The sequence below is a fragment of the Panthera leo genome, chromosome E3 (genome assembly GCF_018350215.1).
Source record: "Panthera leo isolate Ple1 chromosome E3, P.leo_Ple1_pat1.1, whole genome shotgun sequence".
Lineage (NCBI taxonomy): Eukaryota > Metazoa > Chordata > Mammalia > Carnivora > Felidae > Panthera > Panthera leo.
Window position 1 is genome coordinate 35864844 of NC_056694.1, and position 25927 is coordinate 35890770.

Sequence of the window (25927 nt, forward strand, 5' to 3'; positions counted from 1 at the left end):
AGCATCTTTGAGCTTTCTGTGGGGCAATGCATAGTGAGCTATGTACCAACACTGAAGTCATGTGAAGTCTGGGTTAGAAGTCTGAGGAGGCAGCTGGCAGGGAACTACTGTCTGTCAGATAGGTGGGTGGTTCCTGCTGCCACCACCTCCTCTTCGTCCAATATTTTGTATTCAAGATGTAAGATGTTTTCTATTAAAGTACAAACCCATGCATACCCTTGATAAGAATTCCTTTTAAATACAAATTCTTCCATGTATTCATTCATTCAACTGATATCTATTAAGGTTCTCTATGCCCATCTTGGTTTTCTGCCCATCCATGTACCCATGTTTAATAGCAGACTTGCAAGATCTTTTCTTCTCGTGACACAGAATGAAGGTGTGTCAAACTGACATTTCTGTTTAAAATTCTACTCAGGGGCGCCCGGGTGCCTCAGTCAGTTAAGTGTCTGACTTTGGCTTAGGTCATGACCTCACAGTTCATGACTTTGAGCCCCACATCAGGCTCTGTGCAGACAGCTCAGAACCCGGAGCCTGCTTCGGATTCCGTGTCTCCCTCGCTCTCTGCCCCTCCCCCCCCAAAAAAGAAATAAACGTTAATTTTTTTTTTAAAGCTACTCAAATTGTTTTTCTCTTCATCAGTTTTACTACATGCTGGATATTCAGCAGAGAATGGGATTGGCATGGTTGTTTCCATGGTCTTAATGAGGGAGAATAAATGGATTGACTTTAACAAGATCAAGCTGGGAATCAACATGCCCACGTCCACTTGGTTACGACCACATTTGGCTCCCTACAAAACTTTTAAAGCACCAGGAAACCAAAGAGTTAAGTTTCTTGAAGACCCCTTAGGGGATGCAGTTGAACAAATTTTATTTTTCTAATACCACTATTAAATAGAGAATAGAGCAAAGATAATCCATCCTGTAAATTATGCCCTTCTGAAAGCTACTGTTTTCCTTCGGCGATTTTTCTTGTTGGAGGTGGTCATGTAAAGAGAACCTCATAAGTCTTCCTGATCCCAGTTCAGGGTATGTTTACAAGGAGTTAAGTACAAAACAGAGCTGTGGGCATTATCATTCACTCTCAATTAAAAATGGTTAAATTACTTTATTTAATCCAACACCCCCAGAATGAAACTGAAAATGTCTTTTTTTTCAAAACTCAGGTGAAGATGTGCCTACACAAGCATGCTTCCGCACATCTACAAATTGAAATGATTAAAGAGGGGCGCCTGGGTGGCGCAGTCGGTTAAGCGTCCGACTTCAGCCAGGTCACGATCTCGCGGTCTGTGAGTTCGAGCCCCGCGTCAGGCTCTGGGCTGATGGCTCGGAGCCTGGAGCCTGTTTCCAATTCTGTGTGTTTCCCTCTCTCTCTGCCCCTCCCCTGCTCATGCTCTGTCTCTCTCTGTCCCAAAAATAAATAAAAAAAAAATTAAAAAAAAAAAAAAAAAAAAAAAAAAAAAAAAAAGAAATGATTAAAGAGCATGGCAAGACAGGAGCACAGAATGCAGAGTTAATATCCCAGCTCTGCCACTTAAAAGCTGTGTGACCTTGGGCAAATTATCCAACTTCTCCGGACTGTGGTTCTCTCCTCCGTAAAAAGTAGTTAAGAACAGTATCAACCCCTTAGGCTTAGTGTAAGGATCACATTAATTAATATTTTTAAACATTTACAACAGTGCTTGGCACATATGAAACACTACTTAAGTGCTTATTAAATAAATAAGCAAACAAGCCTCTGAGCCAAACCTTGAACGATAAGGAGAAAATAATGGTGTCTGAGTGCTGAGGAGGAACAAGGAAAGTTCTTACAATGACTGGCGCAGAACTCATTTTTTGATGGTGCATTTCTATTGACAGCAGTACCCTAGGAAGAAATTTCATCTTTCAGCACTCGTAAGAGGTAACACTGAGTAAATTGGGGAAAAGTAGGTACTTTAATCACAATGACCCATGTCATATTTATAAAGAAAGATGTTCAGCGTAGGCAGCAGTAAAATTTTAAAGTCAAATTTAAGACAATATGGACCTTATGATTTTGCATTATGATCCCATTCACAGTATCCAACTGGAGATTTAAAAAGTTTAATAACTGAAATCCATGTACCTTATCCAGTCTCTTGAAAAATCAGACCATGTACATATTAGTCACAGCATCACTGATATCGCCTAGGACAGGATTTCTCAGTCACCGCTGCTGGCGTTATGGGCTGGAAAACTCTTTGTTGTTTTGTCCTGTGCATCCTAGGATGTTCAGCACGATCCCTGGTGTCTACCCAGTAGATGCCAGGAGCACCCCCTGTCCCAATTATGACAACCCAAAATGTCTACAGTATGTTACCAAACGTCCTTATTGTAGTGAGGGGAGTGAGAAAATCGCTCATGGTTGAGAACTACTTGCCTATGGCATCTGTTGACTACCCATTTTGTGTATCTTTCTAAATTCACATTAATAAATTTCAATGGTATCTTGGTATATTGGAGTCAGAAAATATGGAATCTAATCTCTTATTCTAATTATAAAAAGTCTTGAAGATTGCTTCTCCATCTCTAAATTAGGCATACAGACACGTACCTTGCAGAGTTAAGAACCAGAGAAAACATGCTGAAGCTCTCAGTCCAATGCCCGACACACAGAGGCAGTGAGTGCCCAGGCAGACATCAGCATTGTATCCTTATTCCTATTACTGCTGATATATTAACACATCACCATCTTCATCATCCTCGTCATTATAATAAAAACGGAAAGCCTCTATTGCAACATTCAAATAATTATAATAGGTACAACGGGTACTCTCATCTTGTTAGCCGAATAAGCAACTGGTTTTCTTAAAAGTAGAGATTTCAATTGAACAACAAAGAAATCCATCCCCGGGTAGCAAATGCAGATGCAGACAAAGAAAGGCTGGCAGAGGCCTTGCTAATAGATAGAGGTTCTCTTTCCAAAGCAAACACCAGGTGTAGAGGCCAACTTGACTCACTTTGCTGTTGCTGGTTTTCTGTACTGGATGGACAATGCAAGGTAGAAGTATTGGAGCTTCTTGATTGTCTATGTCTGTGCGTATATAGTCTCTGTGTGATCAAAGTGTATCAAGGCAGCTTAGAAAATTCAACCAACTTACCAAAAACTGCAGTAATTTCAATGTGGCTCATTGGGAGTACTAATTACTCTGTAAGTAAAAAGACCCATTGTAAAGAACAGTGAGCTTTGGCTAATTAGATCAACATGAATACAGAATTCAGACTTTACTTCTGTTCAAGCAGAGAAAAAGTAATAAACATAACCACTCTTGCATAATTAAAAAAAAATCACTGCTACCCTTGGAACAGGGATATACTATTTCTGCTGTAATTATACCATTTCTCAAAAAGCCTTTCCTGGCCTTCATGACATTGGAAGTAGCTGAAAGATTACTCACCACCGATTAATGTTAGGGAACTAACGACTGTTCTCGCTTTTCCTTTAAACTCAACTGAAATAATTTCACAAGAACTTGCAAATACAAAATTGTGTTAAGAATGTCCAATTGGTCCTATTTACATTTGCTACATCAAAGTATTCAGACATCATAAGTAAATGTGAAATGGGGGCCTTCCAATACCTTATAGGTTATGCAAACACCTAACCAGAAAGAACACTTTGAAATTTTTATGGAGCAGGAAAAATTGGAAGTGTATTAATCTAGGCAGTGAAATTGGGCTTTTTGTCATGTTTAATTGCTTGAATTCATAACCTAGTTTTGCTGAATCAAAAACGCGTTGCTATAGCTGACACAAGCTGTTTCAGCTTTTTGGGCAAGTGCGCGCGCGCGCACACACACACACACACACACACACACACACACACACACACAACTTTTCATGAAAACTTTAAATCTATTAATAAAAAAGCACTCCTGAAAACTGTTTGGAACACTGCAGCTAGTGAATAATTAAATACAAAGGTTTCCAAGCTGAACCCTACATGTTACAAGCTGACTTTTAAAGAATTACTTATTTTTTTTCAGTACCATGCAAACAGAGGGAGGGGGCAGCATGAGCATCAGATAGGCAAGACTGCTATTTTGTTATGTGATTTAATTCAAATAAATTAAAATGCATGATTAGAAAATTCCTGATGCCCTTATTTGCTCTTGTTTACTATTGTTTACAATACATGCAAACGCTCAACTCTGCATAAAAATGAAGGAAAACAAACAGAAGGACAAAGACTTCTACCCATAAATATATAAAGACCTAATGTATTATAACATCCTGGAGTTTTCAGATCTGTAACAAAATAAAGTTGGAATTGCAAAAAACTGCTTTTCTCCCTATTTATTTTTACATTGGTTGAAAAACCAGTACAAGATGAGGATTCAGGTCTCCTAAAAGGAATTGCGTTTTAATTCTTTTAGAATCACTTTCAAAGAACTTGTTTCAATCCACTCTGTGACGACTTTGAAACTAACACACATGAAACTGTTAAAAAACAAAATAGCTACAACTAAACATAAATAGAAGTTTAATAATAATAAAGCCTTATTATTATTTCATAAAAATCCTTCCTCTTTTGGATCACATTCCATTTCTCTGGTACTGCAAACTCAACTAAAATTCTAATCTAAAAATTGTAAATTTTGCAGAAAACAAGACCAAAATGATCTTTCACTGGACATTGTAAATAGCTATTTAGTTCGAGAATGACCCATCCAACCAGGTTCTCTGTTATCAAACAAAAAATGACAAGGGATATGTACGGATTCTCATATAATAATCTCAAAATAGGACTATTTATTGTCCAAATCTTACAGTTGTAATTTGGAAGAAGGCAATTGCAGCAAAAATTCCTTTACATGAAATCTCCTTCAACTTTTGTGTCACACTCATGGAGAGAGAAAAAAAAATTGGAAAGAAAAATAAACTTATTTTTGCGATACTTAAAGCTAGCCCGTAAGCGAAGACTGATGGTTGTTTCTCCCAAGTCCAAGTAAATACAGATCAAAATGAATCCAGCTTCTAAAATTAAGACAGGTAATAGAGAAAACAGAAGTTTGAGGGATAAGGTTATAGTAGACAAACATAAAAATATGCTCAGCCCAATAAAGTTATAACAAGCAAAGTGCAATGTTGTAAAAATCCATCACTTGGTGATAAGAGAGAAAAGATCCAGCTCTTTTCATGTAACATAGGCATCCTCCAGAGTCAGTTTGCTTGGTTAAAATCAAATGACAAGAAAAGTTTGAATATTCACTTTTATTTACAAGATTAGGGTACAGCAGATTGTCTGATATTAATTAGTTCTTGTATATGAACGGAGAACACAAAAAAAGAAAAAGAAAATCAGGTTCCAATTATCCCTTAGGGTGCAAAACATTTGTTACAATAAAAATGCAGAAGAAGATATCTGGAAAGCTTTCTGTGTTCTACGTACAAAAATAAAGACAGATGGAAAGAAATACAGGTGGATAGAGAGAGAAGTGGGGGGAAAGGGGGGGAGATGGAAGAAAAGAGAGGAGGGAGGAGAGAGCAAGGGAGAGAAAGAGAGAAAGAAGGAAGCAGGTAAGCAAGGGAGAAAAGAAACCTTTGCCCATAGGTAATACTTCCTCCAACTGTTCAGAGAAGCAATTTTCTCTTCATAATCCATGAGTATTTTAATACAGAGGAAGCACTGGCATGTGTGGAGGGTGTGAGTGGGCAGATAAGAGTTGAAAAACCTGCTTTCTGTATGAAAATCATGAATGCTGCCCGCATTCCCCATGAAAGCCAGCTGTCACTGATTGACTGTAGTTTACTTACTTGAAGAACAACCCTCTTAAAACTTAATCACAGCAAAGGCAAGTTAGCCCATTTCACAAACACATTTACACTCATGGCCTTTGGATTTCCAAAGATACATTTTGATCAAAAATAGGGAATCACAGCGAGAAAGACTTTATAGTCTTAACCAGTTCACCACCCAGCTACCCAAATAAAGAGGATTACACAATCATTTTTGATGGCCTCCGTTATAGACTGCGTTCATTTCTGTGGGACCAAAATTAAAATCATATGAACAGTGAGTAAATTATGAGATATCTAAAGATACTCAGAAAGGGACTCTTTCAGGAAGTAATTTAGTGAACCATTCCTACTAAGATGATTTTGCTAACAAAACTTTTGGATTCAGAATTCTCCTGGGGTCCTTCCTAAGTAGGGGGGAGGCACTGATCTTTTGTCAACAGAAATTAGTAAAACCACCAGTTTCACGGTAATCTGGAAATAATGGCTGAGGGATAGGCTGAGATTGAGTCTCCCAGGTGATCCTCCTAGGCGGAGAAATGTCGTAGGCAACACTTTGCATATACATATACATATATATATATATATATATATATATATATATATATATACACACACACGTACATACATATATATACATATATATATACTATATATGTGTGTGTGTGTGTGTGTGTGTATACACACACACACACACACACACACCAATACTGTCAATGCAATTTCTCTTCCCTGGGCATCAGGCAAAGCAGAGGAGATAAGGACAGAGCAACCAGCACGGTAGACATGTTTACACAAACATGCAATACATATTCCCACACACGCACACACATGCCCCATCGGAACGTGAGCGTGCCAACTTTCCAAAGGCACGGCCCATCTGGCCAGTCATTTCGTAAACCTCCCATTTAAAGAACCGCGCAGCTCTTGCAAAACCCCTGCGAGCCTATTGGGACTTTTACGGGCTTTCTTACAAACGCTTATTCATCTCTAGAAATAAAGTTAAACGGAGCCAATGAGAATGGGCAATGAAGTTCCCCACTAACTTCTCTCGTCAGTAAAGAAAATCGATTCATCTCCGGACTCCCCCGTAGCCACAAACGCCCCTCGCCCTCTCCGGGCGTCCAGCGCCCCCGGGTGCGCCCGGGGCGAGCCGTGACCCACCCTCCGAGGTCCCCGGGCTGGCCTCACGTACCGGGTCTCACTCACGCGCTGCAAATGCATCCGCAGCCTCCCATCGCCGCTTTGGTTTACCCGGATTCCTGCCGCCGCCAAGTCCCTATTCTAATCAGCAGCCCCGAGGCGCACACGCCGCCACCCTCTCGGCGTGAACGTTGGACAGCGGCTGACGGCGGCTCCTCTGCCACAGGCAGCCAAAAATGTCAGTTTGCACACTCCTCCCCCCTGTCGCCCGCCCCCGTCCCCGTCCCTCTACCACCCCCTCCCGCGAGTCAGTGGGCTTCAGGAAGCCTCTGCAGAAGCAGCTTTCTCTCCATCCCTCACTCTCCCTCTCGGCCTCTCCTTCCCTGATGGTGTTCAGAGCCCTCTTCTCTCGCCTTACCTGAAGGGCATCTCCCACGACTGCAATTAGCTGCCAAGATTTCATTGTCGGCTGCAAAGTGCCTCCTGTTTCCTCCCCGGGAGAACACGGGAGAAGTCCGAGGCAACAGCAAACGGCAGCCACGTGCTAGCAATGTAAATGACTCCAGTCATCCGTCGTGCGCGCCGTGCCTGCGCTCGCCCTGGCTGCCTGACACCACCGCCAGCAGGTGCAGAACGCTCCGGGAGAGAGCGAGCGAGCGAGCGAGCAGCCGGAGCAAGGAGGCATTCAACGCGGAGAGGCGCACAGAGGGAGGCCACCAAGGTGCCGGGGACGCTGCCGCGCCTGAGCCCGGCTTCCAGGGCGGCCCCGGCCTGGGCGCCAAAACACTCGCCAAATTGGACGCCCAGTGTTTTTGCAAAGTCTTGCAGCCCAGGAAAGGCGGTGGGTGCTGAGGCTGCGTGGGTCCCGCCTCCTCGCTCCGAGGCACTTGCAAAGCGCCGAGCTGGCGGCAGTATCTCGCCGCTCGCCCTCCCTCTCCCTCTCCTGCACGTGTCCCTTCCCTTGTTCTTTCAAGCATTAAATATGTACCACATGACAGAATAGGTCACCTTGCACGGTCCTCCGAGTCCACACTTGACAACCAATTTTAACTCACGAGCAGTGAAATGTCTAAAGGCAGGATATAAGCACTTCCAATTACTTACACTACTCCTGCATTATTCAAAATGTCCACGGGACAGTATTTATGACTTCCAATATGCTACTCCACATATAAATACTAGTAAAGGATGGAAAACCCCATCACTCCCTTCCCCCCTACACTGTTGATAGGCTTTCCTCAGTGTTTCCTCCGAGATACGATTACACTTTTCTACTAGTTAAAACTTTGTGACCTCAAATCTTCTTGCACATTAACTGCTAAATGAGAATGCTCTAAAATTTGACCCTGCTTTGAGGAGGAAATATCTACCATGTCCTGTTGAACTTTAGAGATCACCTGTGAAAAGGTATTTACCTTGATTATGGCATCAAAGTAAATGTCCCCAAAATCCACAAAGATCTGTGACTTTGTTTGTTTGTTCGTTTATTTACTTACTTACTTAAATGGGAAAGAGTTACACCAGGCTCTGGCTATTCCCAGTCTGAATATTGCATTGGATAGAGATCAATCAACTAGATGGGGGAAGTCAGTCTTTTGGACGTAGGAGAATTAGATTTTTTTTTCTATTTCTTTATAGTCAGAACTGCAAGCTATATACGCTAATAGGGCCTTGCTTCTTCAAGCACTCAATAGTTGACTAGGATGGAACTAAATATGGAAGAAAAGTGTATATATAGACTATATTCAATTAGCAGTGAAATATTCATTGGATTCCTGTGCCTTCTTCTTGGTTACTTTATTTTAGTTACAGGCCTTGTGCACAAGTGATTAGGATTTTATATGTCGGTAAGCAAATTTTAAAATGCTAATAAATCTTTCAAATATTTATTTGCACATTTATTATAGCCCCATATCTTGAGGCAATATTTCCAGGTTTTTTTTTTTGGAACATGCCAAGTCCTTCCATAACCATCAACCACCTCTGTCACACCACTAACAAAATGAGAAGAGTTTTTTTTCCTTCTATGCATTAAGATTGTTTTAAATATTGCATTAATACACTGTTTAACTTGTTCCTTATGGAGTTAAGGTAGTGCATGTTTTCTCTGCCTGCCTTTGGTGGGGGCAGTGGCATTTAAAGGATGCTAAGATAGCATTAGGTAGACCTTCCTTTCCCAGTGATGGTTCAGTACAGAGTACACTAAATTCTCTGATGATTTAAGTTAAAGTCTAGTATATGCACATATCAGCTCTGGGGTCAATGGCATTGGGTAAAGTGGCAAAATGTTTCTAGATTTTAGCTTAACCAGAACCCCGTGTAATTACAGAGATGCACAAAATAAAGTAGTATTGCAGCAGAAACTGGCATTCTCAGGGGAATCATTTGATTCACAAATCAGCTCACAAAAGCGAGGTTATTCGAAGTTAAGGATGGTGGGGGTGGCGGATGGAAAGATAGCAAACCCTAATTACAACCCCATTGTCCCCGTGTTCCCTGGCACATATGGCCATTTAATCACGGAGTATGACAACCTTGGCAGATGTTGCCAAACCTGGTTATTGATATAAATTGCTATTCTCGTGTGTAAGTGCCCGAGCAGAGACCTAAAACAATGTCCCTACTCACCCAAAGGGAAATAAAAGGCCACAAGAGCATCTGTGGCAACAAGACAGTACAGAGCTAAGGTGGGTTCCTTGCTCCATCCAAAGGAAAACAGCAATGGATGAAATCTCCAAACCAAGGAGACAAAGCCTCCCTGTGGGAATGTCAACTGGTATCGTCACTCCAGAAACCAATTTACTGGTAGCTATTAAAACGGAAAATGTGCACAGGCTATAGCCAAGCAGTTTGACTTCTCTGCCCTAACAAAACATATATAAGCTGTGTTCATGAATATACCTCCACCACTGCTTGTTACAAGGGAAAAAATGGCAAATACCTACTGGCATAAAAAATGCAATATATTCTGTGATGGAATATTATATAGCAGTGAAAAATGACTAAAGTGTGAATAATCCATAGCTATACAGACACAAATATGTATAAAGATGAAGAGACTGACTCATACTACAAAGAACAACTATATATACATTTTTTTCAGTCAAAATTTCACTGAGATAAAAATGCAAGTTTTAAATGATTCATACACTATGGGACTATTTATGAAATAAAATGCAAAAATGAGGTAATATTATAGATTTTCTGCAGTTATATAAATATTTATGGCTGTATAGAAAACGATCCAGATTCAGCCTCTGCCTGTTTTCACACAGCTCACAAGCTCATTTTTTAAAAAATACTTCAAAGGTGAAAAAGAAAAAAAAAAAGGAACAGGAGTATATAAGGGCACCTGGGTGGATCAGTGGGTTAAGCATGTGACTCTTGAATTTGGCTCAGGTCATGATCTCACACTTTATGAGATTGAGCCCCACATCAGGCTCTGTGCTATTGGCACAGAGCCTCCTTGGGATTCTCTACTTCTCCCTCTGCCCTTCCCCCATTCATGTGCTCTCTCTCTCTCTCAAAATAAATAAACAAACTTAAAAAAAAAGAACAGGAATATATGAAAAATATTTCAGATTTCAATGTCCCCGAAAGAAGTTCTACTGGAAAACAACTATACCCATTTGTTAATACATTGTGATGACTGAGCTGAGTATTTATGACAGAGACCAAATGGTCCACAAAGCCTAAAATATTTACTACCTTGCATCTTACAGAAAAAGTTTCCCAACTTCTCATCTAGAAGAATGGGCCCCAAATTCCTAATAGTGTTTAGAAAGGGGAAAGGCACTGCTGTTGATGGAGGAGGTTGAGAACTTAGTTTTCCTTTAAAAGAACATTGATATATAAAAGGTCATATATGAGCTTTATGTACACAAACCCTTTAAAGGGTACACACACACACACCCCTTTTTAATAAAGTCTGTATGTGTATAAAACCTTAAAAATATGTATTTATTTAAATATACATATGTATACATACACACATACACATAGCGTTTTTGATTATAAAGGGAATGTGTGCACCACTTTTAAAGTGTGTGTGTCTGTGTACATGTGTGTGTCTATACACATATATTTATATGCACCTACCTGGAAGAAAACATTCAAAATTGGTGGTTCTTGGGGGTGGAAATGAAGATGCTTATTATAGTCTTCTTTGTTATTTCGGGTTTTTGTCAATTTCCCCAACAGATGTAAATGTAAGAAAATGGTGGATGCCCCTGGCCATGTGAGCTGTGACAACTGCCACCGTGCCAATGTGTTTTTCTCCCTCAGAAACTGCCTTTTCTCTTTGACTGTTGAATGATAAGACCTTCAAAAACACATCAAGGTTTAGCTCACACTAACCTAACATTTCTGGAAGACTCCAGTATCTAATTGCTTCTTCATAGGAAAACAAAAATTTAAGCTTCAATGCACTAAAGATTTTTATAAAAATCAATCTTACCCTTGAAGTAAAATGCGACATAGATTACCCTTCTGCTGTAAGTTATGGTAATGACCTACTGAGATATGCCTCACAATACAGTAATACTGCTTCTTTACCAGTTTGAAAATATTTTCCTATAGAAAAGCACAAAGCATGTTCTATCTGAAAAATAAACTAAAATAAAATTACATAGCAACCACATTGGTGCTTTGTAGGATTAGAGCAGCTGGACCTAATGATTTTCTTCGTCTTGACATCTAATAATCCAGTTGCATCAGGAAAGGTGAGCTTAATGAAGCATATTCAGATGGGAGAGCATACGATTTATGGTGGGCTTGTTGTGGTTATATTCCTAAATGGATCCCATTAGCTCAACATTGGTTGCTGGTAAATGGCCACATTTCCTAATAGACAAAAGCATGAATCACCTGGGCATATTTTAGACGTGTGCTCTACAGAATGGTCCACCTTACAACTTTAAACTAGGACCAGGTGAATGACCTTCTTTAATGAAGCTTTGCCGACTTTCTTTGAGCAAGAAACAGAATGATTACAAAGGAACATTCATTCTACCTGCTCAGAATTTAGCATGTACATTTAACCTTATACTTGAGATGGCATACATCAAGCACACCACTGAGAGGATGTTTTAAATAGAGTTACAACAAACCAGTATTGTTTCAATCCTTTTTATACAATTATGAAATTGTAAAACCATTATGTTGTTGTTTTTTTGTTTTTGTTTCTTTTTACAGATCTACACCTTTATTTACTTTCCAGTAAGTTTAAATCCTTGAGGGGTATAGCTTCACATGGATTCTGTGGTCAGTGGCTTTGGCGGGAAAGTTGTTTTGGAATTTGGCACAAACCATGCCACTGTTTCCATGAGCACGAGTAACTTTTCTCTAGATTACTCTGGTTTTGTTCGGTTTGCCACCAGGAGTCACTGTGTCATTCTTTGCTTTGTACACATAAGCACTTCTCTTGCCTAGACAGAATTCAGTTTCATCTCGGGCATAAATACCTTCAATTTTAAGAAGAGCCGTGTATTCCCTCTAGTTCCGGAGACCCCACTAATAGCCAGCAAAAATGACCTTGGACCACAGCCTTCCAGACTTATCGGTTGTTTTAGGAGTTCTGATCTCAGCAACCTTGCTCCCAAGCTTCAGCACCTCATATGTGTTTATTGTGGAAATTTGAGAAAATTTGGAAAAGCATAAGAAAAAAGTCACTCATTATTTATCACCCAGAAAGCCACACGTAACATTGCAAATCTGTCCCTCAAAGATTTTTCATTGCATATGTGACTAAAAACTCAGAAGCACAGAATAGACATTTTACCATATAAGCTCATTTTTCTACTTTGCAATGTATCATGAACCTTTTCTGCTGTAAAAAACAAAAAGATAACATCAATTTTGGTATGCCACTATAAGAATACACAATTTCTATTAAATAATACCAATACGTACATTCTTGGTGTTAAATAACACCAACATGAACATTCTTATCCATAATGTTATGAGCTTGTCTCTCTCCGTTATTTCAGGATAAATAAATATTTGGAAGTAAAAGTGGTCAGTCAAAATGTGGGCCCCATTTTTAAAATTTTAGATCTAAAGAACCAGAATCCTGGAATGTTCTATTAATCCTATACCCAGTAACAGGATAAAAGAGAACCTATTTCACCCTGGGAACAGTTTTGGGCCAACTATTTCTTCTTTCAATAACCATCTCCCTGGCTTTGGCTAGGTTCCTCTCCCATCCACCTGCCCCAATTGGGCCTCCACACCATTGCATGCTAAATTAGCATAAAACAGCTCAAACATAGAAAACAAAGGTGGTAATGGGGAGCAATTTAAATCTAAGCTTATTTAACCTAAGTGGCTAGTGGCTGCCCATTTTGTCTTAATTGCCTTTTAAACTAAAATCAATGTTAAATTACCTGAACAACAGTTTCTGCACAACTGCAAACTGAAAATTCTTTAAGTGCCTCCTCAAAAGCCTTTGGCTCTTATTTGGCGGACAGACAGGAAAAGAGTCTCTTTCTTCTTTACTGTGCTCTAGCTTTTGACTATGGGATATGATTCAAGGATGCACTCTCTCAAAAACAGTCACCACGTCAACTTTAGGATGAACTACTCCTTGACATGAGGTATTCAAAATGAAATCTGGATAATGGAATTGGAATAACAGTCCTTCCTTCTTTCCTTCCTTTCCTCTCATCAACAGGGAGAGACTGAATATACAAATGGAAAACAACCAAACCACATATACAAATAGAACTCAGACCTATGATTGGCAGTATCCCGCCCAGGAAACCAGCCTGCTATCCACAAATCATACTGGTAGCACATCAGACCACTTCTGACTTCTAATCTCTGGTGATCAGTTCAGGAAGCCAAAACAAAAAGGCCTGTAACACGACCAGCTCAGAAAGAGCCACAACTTGATTAGTAATGGACAGCTTTCCTAACTTTTGTACCCACTTCGAACTTAGGGCCAAGGTGTGCAACCAGTCACATGGAATGTCCTGCTTCCACTTGGTGCACGTGCAGCACTCCCACACCAAAAGCCTCCAGTTAGGACACACCTGAAGCCTTCCTTTTTTTTTTTTTTTTTTTTTTTTTTTTCATCTATGAAGCTTTCTCACCCTATTGCCTGATGTTGAGTCTCTGACAAGTGATGCTGGCTAACTCCCTTGCTACAGTATGCTTTGAATAAACAGTTCTCATTTGGTTGGTGTTTGTTTATTTCCACAGTGATTACTTGTTTTCAATACTGTGTTAGGTAAACAAGATAGACAAAACCCTAGCCCTCAGGGAGCTTATGTTCTAGTGGGTAAGACAGACAACAAACAAGATAATGACACATTTTAGTAACTGCTATGTAGAAAATAAACCATGCACTGAGATGGGGAAGTAATTGGGGTAGATGCTTTAGATATGATTCTCAGGTTGTTAGGATTTATTATTACTGGTTAAACTTCCTGCTTTTGTTTCCTTCAAATACTGATTGAGCACATGCCACCGAGTCACACACACACACACACACACACACACACACACACACACACACACAAACCACCTCTGTCAGCAAAGAGTCTCGCAGGATGACCTCTGTTCAGTAATAACCAGAACATGAAGTGGACAAGTAGGCAGGGTCAGAAAGAAGATGCAGGGTATGAAATATGAAGGCTAAGAGACAGCAGGGAAAAGCTTTCAGATATTACAAAGGGTCCTCAGGCCCCAGAGCAGAAGATTGGGGTGGACATGGAAGGGGTTCAACACTCCCTACTACAAAATATGGTACTGCGGCGGCATACTGAATATTTGAAGCGGAAAGAATCTGAGTAACAGCAGATGCAGGAAGCACTCTCTGAGCCCCCCATCCACTCTGAAGCAGGTCATAAGATCTCATGGGAGAGGTGCCCTCCCTATCCTTATCTCCAAAGATGGAGGGACACAGAAGGACTTGTTAAGTTCTCCCCAGTTTACCACTTAGCTGCTATCACATTTCCCCATGACTTCCGACTCTTCATCAAACCTAGTATAAAAATGTTCATATTTAACCACTTCTTCAGGTCTTCATTTCCTTATGAAGTCTCCTGTGTCACGTAAAACTTACATTACATAAATCTGTATGCTTTTCTCTTGTTAATCTGTCTTTTGTCAGTCCAATTTACAGAACCTCAGCCAGAAAACCTAAGATGTATACAGGAAAAAGATTTTTTTCTCCCCTGTGTGGGGAGAGGCACACACATTATTACTGGCATTTCTGTATGTTATGCCAGCATGGACACTTTTAAGACAAAAGAGGTTTGCTTTGAGATATCCCTAAATTGTTGCACTACCTTCTTTAGGAAAATCTTCCCAGGGGCAGGGGGTGGCACCTTAATGGATCAATCTGTTGACATCTGACTTCTGCTCAGGTCATAATCTCTCAAAGTTCGTGAGTTTGAGCCCCGGGTTGGGCTCTGTGCTTACAGCTGGGAGCCTGGAGCCTACTTTGGATTCTGTGTCTCCCTCTCTCTGCCCCTCCCCTGCTCATGGTCTGTCTCTCTCACTGTCTCGATAATAAATATTAAAAAAACATTTTTTTAAAAAAATAACAATTTGTCCCTTGAATTTCCTAAGTAGGGGATTGCACAGACATTTGGGGAGAACAAAAAGTCATGTGAGATTAGAAATCACTCATTTCCTCAAATCCCCTCACTCCTTAGGTCAGTAGTCTGTCACCCCACAAAGGAAATAAGGAGACAAAACAGGCTCCCAATTCCAATAACTTAATCTTGTCTGAGCCCAGGGCAGAATGACGGTAGAAATCTTACATGCCCGAGAGTTTCCTCTACTCAAGATTTTAAGAAATTAAAAGGCAATTGATGCTATAGGCATGTGTAACGCTCAGTCAACATCTCTCCATGCCATGGCAGAGATGCCAATCATTGCCCCCCACCCTTCAGGGTTTCTTAGAGAACCTTCTCCTCTTGTGACCCCACCTCAACCAATCCCCAGTCCAGGGAGCTGGATCAGACACATAATCCTCTCTGGTCAAATCAGAGTCACTCCTAGAGAGACTTCCAGAATTGGAAAACAGATGGAGTGGTAAGTTTGACAGCTGGACTTGGAAGGCTGGCTGGATTTTCACAGTAGATTCTGATGAGTAGTTAAGAGAAGCAATCTACAGAGAAGTAGAGAAATGCAAAGAGGTGACCTCTAGAAAGAAATGAGAGGAAGAAGGGAGAGACAGATAAGCAGAAGGACTCTGGCCCCAGAGAAAGACAGAGATGGGGAGAGTTGTTGTCTTGGCCACTGAAACCTTTCTTCTTACTTCTGTATTCCTTTCCTTCTCCATGTGCCTCTGACGCAAGCCGACTTCCTGCAAAGTCCCAACCATACTCTCTACCCCTGCTAGAGTGTCTAGACACAGTTAGGGTTGCACAGGACATGGCCAGCCTGCAAAGGAGTCCCCAGATCCCTTTGCTTTTCAGAAAAGCAAAATATCCCAATGCTGTGATGAATAAACCTCTTCCCTGTGTCTCATGATCTTTCATGAAGCATAGCTGTGGTCCAGCCTGTCAGAAACACAATTTAAAACTTGAGTGCTAAAATAAATACAAATTCTCTGGCACTAAAGGTTAGGTTTTGTTAGGCTTTTTTTCCTCCAACTGTAAGCATAAAGATATCTTCCCCTCTAAAAATATCACCAAAAATATTGATAGATTCATTTTTCTAACATTATATATGTGAATGCCCAGTGAATTCCATATATGAATTCCAGAATCCTTGTCAGATACAAAGTTGAATAAATCTGTTGAAAAAGGTAAATATAAACAAGTATTATAAAATAACATTATAATTATATTTTATACATTATGTTTATATATTTGAAGCTTAGGCATTATAAGATGTGTGAATATATATTATAATTATAGCTGAGATAAGAGTAAAGTATGCTATGCATCTGCTTGCATAGGAGACATGCATAGGAGGAGCCTTTTTGTTCTGCTTAAGGTCAGAAGGCAGATTTCAAAGAATTCACAAAGGTAGTGATGCTTGAGTTAGGTTTTAAAGGATGCAAAGGAGTTCATTTAACATGGTCAGTACAAAATGGCAATCTAACCAGGGGAAGTAACTTATGTAAAGGCACAGAGGCGTGACTGTATGAGCTAATGGCTAGGGTAAAGTGGGCATTATGTTATGCCAAAGGGTTTGGACTCCATTTCTCCACAGGGAAAGTGAAACAGGCAGTGGCTAGGAACACCACTCCAGGTAGAATGTGGGAATGGACCACTGGAAGTAGGAAGATCCATTAAGAGACTCTTTTATTACATTTCAGGTCAAAAGATGATGAGTGTTGACACAAATGAAGACATGACAGTGATCATATAATAGGAAGGAAAGATTCAATAAATATTTTAGAAATAGAATTAAAAGGACTCATTGAATGACTAGAAAATATGTAGGGGTGGGATAGCTTTAAAAAACAGAAGAAGGAGGAAGAGGAGTAGAGGAGGAGAGAGAGAAAGAGAGAAGGAGAGAGGGAGAGAGGAGAAGGAGAGGAAGAAGAAAAAGAAGAGACCAAAAAGTCAATGTCAATTTCTAGATTTGTATTTTAAGTTATTGATTGAACGCTGGCACCAGTGACCAATTTCAGGAGCATCTGATAAAGATTTGAGAAAGATAAGAGGCTCATTTTGGCCACTCTCAATTGGGTAAACTTACAGAACCTCCACATGGAGCTATCCAACAGCCAATTGGGCAGATAAAAACTGGGATCCTGGGGAGAGGCTGAAGACCATCTGGAAATCCTAAGTGTAAAAGATGGAGCCATGGACACAGAACAGGTGATCTTGGAAAGCAGACACTCTGATATTTGATCTATTAATGCCCAAGGCAACACAATAGAATACAGGTGCTAATCAAGTCCTAAAGTACATTTGAGTAGATGTACAGTAGACAGGACTGTGCCATATCTATGCTTTCATATAACAGTATAGTCACACATTTAATATTTGTGAGTAGTTTACAACTAGTAAGATGACTGAATCCAAGCATTAACAAACTGTTCCTGTAACCACTTCGATCGAATCATGCCCTTTTAAACCTACTCCACCTATTAAGGAAGCATACAAGGGGGCATATTCTTTAAAGCAAACAGCTAGCCCTAACTGGAGGCAGGAATTTGGGCTATCAACAACGTCTAATCAGGTTTCTATATACAAATATTTAAAATGAATGATTATAGAATAATAAATTACTCACTAAGCAAATGTCTGTTTGCCAGGTGCAAAATAGATGATTAATGACTGTTTGCTAACTACAGGACTTACTGTGTGCCAAGTTCAAATAGGAAAAAGATTTCTTTGGGTCACTTTGCTGTCTAGAATGTGAGCTGCATTGGCATCACATACCCTTATCAATAGTAAGATGAAGTTACTCATCCACCAATAGCTTAGTCCACGTGAGATAAATATAGGAATGTGAAGTCCCTATCCGCTACTCTATAGGTCTTGACAGGCAATGGAGGATTCCTAATTCCCAATGACTGACCCTATGTATACGAGAGCACTCCAGGATGCTAGGATTATTCCTTCTAACTTGTATGCATTCAACTGGAATGTGGGACAGTATGGAAAACAAAAGCAAGGGAAACCAGTGTGAACGCTGACAGCAATTCCATAGGCATCCCAGACACTGCACAAATCCTGATGAGTGAGTATGAAATAGGAGATGTGAATCTGCTCTTTCCTCCTGAGTTCTAGGCTCTCAGATACCTCAGAGGAGGGGCAGCTCACCTCCCACAGTGTGAATCCCCTTTTTAAAGCCACTTCTTTTCTGCATGGCAGGCATGGCCCCTAAAAGCAAACCAATGCCTCATCTGGTGTTTAATCAAAAAAGAAATCCATTTCATAGCTGGATTAAAATTTGGCTCTGTTGGTCTCCTAAATAGACAACAGGCTGGGCTTTGACTGAGACCTTCTGAATGGACTGTCAATAGCTACAACGGACTCTACTCATGGTTGTATTTTCAGAACTTCACTACCACGTGAGAGGTAACCACTTTATTAGTTACTAGGACTTGATAATGTGGCTCCTGGGTACGATTTTGTTTATTTCCTTTCTACTTTTCATATTTTACCCTGGCCCTTTCTTTTCTCTTTTCTTGCCCCTTTGCTTTCTTTTCTACCAGAATCTCCAATGTCCTCTTGACAAAACCCTGCCATTGACCTCACACAGCCTATGTCCATATTCAGGGCGAGACACACACATTGCATGTTCTATCTATAGTTCTTTTTGCTCATGTATGTAGTAGGACAGAACCTTTTCAAGGGTAAAACAAATGCCTTAGGCCGTTCCTGAATTCTGGGACCTGTGGTCCATGAGAAAAGTTAGACAAAAGAGGAGGGGACAACTAGTGAGCAAAACAAGAAAAATGAGGACACATTTAAAAAATATATGCTGAATATTTTAATGTTTTAACAAAGACACACAAATAAAATGATTTTATTTATCTTTGCAAATGCGTAACAAAAAAAAGTCATCTAAAGGCTATTTAACAGATGAGAATTTTTGTGGCAAAATAATTTCCCATTAAAACTGTTAATAAAACAGAAGGTACTGTACCAATCACAGTTTGAGTGACAACAACGTGTCAGTCATGATTTCTAGACCTAATTCTGTTTTAAATGTCCCGCTGCAGATGGCAATGTCCTAAACTATAATTGTGCTCTTTACTAAATCATTGCAGGGGTTGTAAAAAAATATTAATTTGTGCATAAAAGGCAGTGTGGTTCAGCAGTGGGACATGAGTTTATCAAGCTGTATGATGAATTGTAATTCTGAATCTTGCAATTTTGCCAATGTATCTGGGTGACTTACTTTAAATCTTTATTTAGTGAAAAAATAAAAGCTAAACTATATGCCCTTCATAATCAAGAGACATAAGCCACATAGGCTTCCAGGGCTCCCAATCATCCCTACCCCCACCACAGTGTGGGAGACATTGGGCATCTATCTACCTTATGCAATAAATCTACCCTCATGCAGTAAAGAGCTGACTTCAAAGATGTATCTCTTTGCCAAAAAAAACCATCATGCCCACCCCCACACATCCCCCATCCCTCAGGCCTGAATACAAATAAACTCTGTTTCTTTGGTATTTCTTTTTTCTTAGCTCTTAAGATACAGAATGCTCTGGCCATCAGATGACCAGTAGAGACATTAAAAAAGAAAAGAAAAGAAAAGAAAAGAAAAGAAAAGAAAAGAAAAGAAAAGAAAAGAAAAGAAAAGAAAAAGCTTATTCTGGGATTTTCCTATTAACCCTTTTTTATCATGTTTTTCTGTCTTGACAAAGGTAGAGAGTTTGAACAATCAAACATAAGAACTATACAGAAAAATAAAAGCCACCATTGGGAGATGTTACAATTACCGCTCTGCAAAATTTCCCTTCTAAATACCACTAACTAATGGCAGAGGAGATCTAAGCCTTATCCATAGAATTCTAGAGCCATAGCTGGAAGAATCCAATGGCATGTCAATGGTGCTTGATGTCTCAGGTTTTCTCTTAAAAATTTATGTGCACGTGCCTTCTCTTACCTATATATTTGTTTGCTTTTAATATAAAAAATAACACCTTCCCTCTGAAAGCTTTGAGCAAAATTGATGCTTCAGGAAACCAGCTCTATGCACTCTGTGGTTAAGGGTCCCTGTCTCACCAAAATATAGTTCTAGGGGGTATAAATATTGCAGTTTAGGAAACCCAGCTACAATAAAGTCACCTTGCCTGGATATTTATGTACACCATTGTATTTAATAGTAATAAAAATTATTATTATAATAACAACGACAACACTATTAAAAATAAGCACCATGTTAATGTAACTTGAGTTCCTGCTGTTGCCGCAACACTTTACATATAATAATCCATTTAATCCATAATAATTGAAAAGGTGTTCAGCATCACTAATCGCCAGGGAAATAAAAAACACAATGAGATATCACTGCACACATGTTAGAATGGCCATTATCAAAAAAGAAAGAAAGAAAGAAAGAAAGAAAGAAAGAAAGAAAGAAAGAAAGAAAGAAAGAAAGAAAAAAAAAAGGAAAGGAAAGGAAAGAAAAGAAAAGAAAAGAAAAGAAAAGAAAAAAGAAAAGAGAAAAAGAAGGAAGGAAGGAAAGAAGGAGGAAAGTGTTGGTGAGGATGTGGAGAAAAAGGCACTCTTGTACACTGTTGGTGGCAATATAAACTAGCGCACCCACTATGGAAAATAGTATGGAGGTCCCTCAAAAAATTATGAATAGTATTCCATTAGATCCAGCAATCCCACTTTTAGGTTGTATATCCAAAGGAACTGACATTAAGATCTCAGACAGATATCTGCACTCCCATGTTTAGCATTATTCACAATAGCCAAGATATGGAAACAACCTAACGTCCATGGTGGATGAATAAGTGAAGAAAATGTAGTACACGCATACAACAGAATAGTATTCAGACCTGAAAAAGTAAGAAACCCTGCATTTGCAAGACTGTGACGAAACTGGAACATTATGCTAAGTGAAATAAACCAGACACAGAAGGACAGACACTGCATGATCCCACTTTTATGAGGTGTCTAAAATAGTCAACCTCATTGAATCAGACAGCAGAGTAGTGGTTTCCAGAGGTGTGGCAGGGCAGGGGAGAGAATGGGGACATGTTGGTCAAAAGGTATGAAGTTTCAGTTACATGAATAAGTTCTGGATATACACTATACAACAGGATCTGTAGTTAACAATATTGTGTTGTATACTTAAAAATTTGTTCAGAGGGTATATCTATGAGTGTTCTTACCACAAAAGAAAAAAATATATATAAAAAAAGGAGGAAAATTTGGTGGTGATGTACAAGTTTATGGCCTTAATTGCAGTGATTTCATAGGTATGTACTTACCTCTAGACTCACCAAGCTGTGTACATTATGTACAGCTTTTTGTATGTCAATCCTATCTCAATAAAGTGGTTTATTATATATATACACACATATATTAAATATAACTAAAATAATTATAACTAAAATAGAATTAAACCTCATTATGTTATCAGATACAATTCATACAAATAAATGATATAAATGATTAGATCAACTGTATTTAATTATATTAAAGTCAATGTGGGGTGGGAACACTGGTCCCCAAATAAGGACTATTCAGGTTTCTGTACATCTCTGTCTAGAAATCAATCTGAGTGGACTCTATGTTTTTCTTCACTTATTTTACATTCATATCACCAGAACCTAAATATGAGCATCCACACTGAACAGCATGCTATGATTCAAAGTCAAAGAGCCTAGCCTAGTTCGGGGGTCTGGGGTGGCTCAGTGGGTTAAGTGTCCAACTCTTGACCTTCGCTCAGGTTGTGATCTCATGGTTTGTGGGTTCAGGTCCCGCATTGGGGTCTGTACTGACAGCGTGGAGCCTGTTTGGGATTCACTCTCATTCCCTCTCTCTCGCTCCCTCTCTCTCTAAATAAATAAATAAATATACATCAAAAAAAGAGCCCAGCATAGTTCAAAATACCTTAGAAAGACAATAAAAAAGATGAAACTCTGACGTAAGCCTCCTGGGTCCATTGCAGGTTAGTTCTTTATCCTTTGGTTTCCTTCCCTCAGAGATTCCTCCCATAGACTTGGCACCAGGATAGTGGAGAGAAGGTAAGTCCAATCACCTTCCACCCAGCAGCCATCAGCTCAAATTCAGACACGTCTAACTTTGTATTCTGGCTTTGTGAAGTTCCAAGAAATTTGGCAAGTTATTTAAATCCTCCAGAACACCCATTTCCTCACCTCTAAAATGGGTTTAATACCAACAAATTTAGATGGTTGCTGAGGGGATTAAATAACATATGTGAAAGTACCTAACACCGTCCTTGGGAAAGAGAAGGCGTTTAAAATGTTTGAAAAATAAAATTATGTCAAGATGCACTGAAGAAGATTATAACCACTGATGGTTTTGGAATTTTTTTAATTCCTTTTTTTTTTCTAGTAAGGATTAGCCAGAAAGTTTAAAGGTTATACACATACTCACAAATATAAATAATTTTCAAGTTTTTGGTTGGTGTAACAATGAATCAACTCAAACTTCAGTCTAAATCAGGATATGACCATCTTTTTCCATAAAGGCTCAGAGAATCAATATTTTCTGTTTTGTGAGCCCTATGGTCTCTGTTGCAAGCTTGTGTACTCTGCCCTTTCAGCACAAAAGCATGGAAACAAATGAGCAAGGCCATGTTCCAATCTATGTCACTTAAAGACATATGTATTTCCTTAAGTGAGAAGGCTCTGGTCTGAGTGTGCATTAAAAACACAGGTGAGGATACTACCAATTTACTTTCCTTGTGGATTTTAGAAGCTGAGTCCTAGGAACCCAAGGACTGAGTTCAACTGCCAGACTCATTCAGGACAGAAATGAAAATAAAAGATGTCCAGTAAAGAATGAAATCAAATGCACTGCATTATCTTGACTCTTTCTGGCTCATCTACACTGTCAAAAGAAGAATAGTATCATTAGAGGCACAAGGTATAGAAAGTGTGCCTTTCATCTCCCTGTCAAATAAAACAAATAAGTAAACAACAACAAAACTCACTCTACCATTTTTTTATTTTTCCAAGTAAACTGCTCTGCCTCGTTCTGCAAACACAGAGTGTTAGACAACCACTCTGCCTGGGTAAAAAACCTCCTCATGTGGGAAATAAGAGGACAGAGATTGAACATAGTCATAAAAGGTAATTCCATGAGAGCAACACTGGCGAATGTGGCCAGGGCTTTCGGGTTTATAGAACATTTTACAAACATTCACTATTATATACTGTTCATGATAAGCAGGCTAGATCTGAGAGACTGATTACTATGCCCATTTTGCAAAAGAGCATATGGACTTTCCAAAGCTGCTAAGCACCTTGCCTGGGGGTAACAGAGGTAATAAATGATGGCTTAACAACCGACCCCAGAATCCTTCTCTTGGAAGCTCAGATCTCCTTCTGCCAAATACTATTACCTCTTTTTAATGCACTGCTATCCAGTCAACTTGGTTTAAACAAACATTGTGGGAAGGAGAAAAGGTGAAATGCATTCAGCGAAGTGATTAATGCTGTTGCTGAGTAATTAATGTTTTGAATATGATCTGTAATCCATATGGAAGGTGTAATCAAAGCACGAAAGAGGTGACCTGCCCACTCTAGGGTAAACCTTTGCAAAATACTAACTATGGCAATGATTTTCAGGCCAAATCTTCCTTGAGGAGCTATTTTCCTTACCTTGAAAGATTTTTTTTTTTTTTTGGTATTCAAATGTATAATTGCCCTTTCTTTAAATGTCAGCAATTCTGTAATCAGTCCACTACTAATATACATTAAATTGGATATGACTTTGATATTATAAAAATGCTACATTGATTCAAACCTTTCGCATGTATGCTTTTCTGCACTGGTGTGGCTATTTTCAAAAGATAAACCAATTGAAAGCGTTTGTGCTATAGGCCTAATTAATAACAGAGGCAATGCTGTTTAAAACTGTATCTTTTTATACAGCTTTCAAAGGCTATACCGGTTTACACTTTCACCATCAGTATATGAGGATTTGTGTTATCTCACAGTCTCACCAAAATCAGTTACTATCAATTTTGTTAACCTTTGCCAATTCAAGGTGTAAAAATGTTACCACATTATTATTTTAATTTGTATTTCTCTGGAAAGAAACATTTAGATACAGCCAACATTTAGGCAGCCATCAGAGCTACCGTTCCAACCTGGCGGAAAGAGAGGCCTTCACCCCAAGGGCCAAAATCTGATCAAAGGCCAGTGGCAGGGACAGTAGAACATGAAGCAATGACTCATTTAAAGGGCTGAATGAATTTGCAGAAGTAATACGGAAATTTGAGTCACAATGAATCAGCTGTATTGAACATCACTAGTATGGGATTATTAAGGGGCCACCCCATCCTTCCAGTAACAACATTTGATGTTTTCTTAGAGGCTCTCCTTCTCCCAGGGAGGATAAGCCGCCAGTTTGGACGGTTCTTGTAGAGTTGACCCTACCCCAGAGCTCAAGCAGGGCATGTGAGACAGACTAGCTACTGGGGAACTCACATTCCTCTGACAGTGGGGATTGTTTTAGTGATGTGCATGTGATTCAGGGTTTTATATTGAGGCTGTTCAGAGAATAAGATAAAACCTATGGCAGTGAGTAACCATCTTCCCATTTTACAATGGCAGAGTCAACCTAAACATGGTGGTAACAGAGTCTGGAGATTGGGAGATGAGACTCAGTCCTAGTAACATAGTTTGAGCTTCTGGACCTAGCAAACTTAGAGCCATTCCTGGAGTTTTCAGTTGTGAAGGTTAGTATTCTTCATTTTTGCTGAAACCAACTTGGGTGGGGTTTCTGACACTTATACCCAAAAGAAACCTCATGAGTACATCGATTCAAAAAGTTTCTGACCCTAAGTGTTACCAGCCCAGCACTTTAATGTCAGGAATTCTGGTCTTTCCTAGGTCATTTGACAGCTTCATGTCAAGGCTGAAGGGCATTCATGAGCAAAACTCCAAGACACAATAGGAAATAAGTGGTTGAAGGGAACATAAAGAGGGCAGAAATGATAATGTATATGTGTGTGTTGGGGGGGGGGGTATACATACAAGTTAGTGGAAATGGTGAAATACTGAATAAATGGTGTTGGGTCAGCTGAATAACCTTTTTAAGAGAAACAAAGCATGCTAAATTTCAAACTGCATTTTGAAAAAGTAAATTCAAGAGCACCTGGCTGGCTCAGTCAGGAAAGCATGCAACTCTTGATCTCAAGGTCGTGAATTCAAGCCTCACACTGGGGGGTAGAGATTACTTTAAAAAAGAAAGTGATTTCAAGTAACTTGAAAAATCTAAAGAAAAAGCATAAAAGTACAAATTATTATAAGAAAATATGAGGCTATTTTTATAAAAGTTGGATAGGGGAAGGATAGCTCCTTAATTCCATAATAGAAGTGATCACTGAAAAATTAAATTTTTACATGGAAAAAGACACTATAGATAGAGTCAAAAGGCAAATGA

The 25927-nt window shown here is 39.4% G+C and overlaps 1 protein-coding gene and 1 pseudogene across 18 annotated transcripts in view; both read right to left on the minus strand.

The window, feature by feature from the left end:
• RBFOX1 (RNA binding fox-1 homolog 1) overlaps positions 1 to 25927 on the minus strand; it is a 1461670-nt gene that overhangs the window by 1064241 nt on the left and 371502 nt on the right. The window lies entirely within an intron of this gene.
• Positions 12129 to 18695, minus strand: LOC122210252 (annotated as a pseudogene).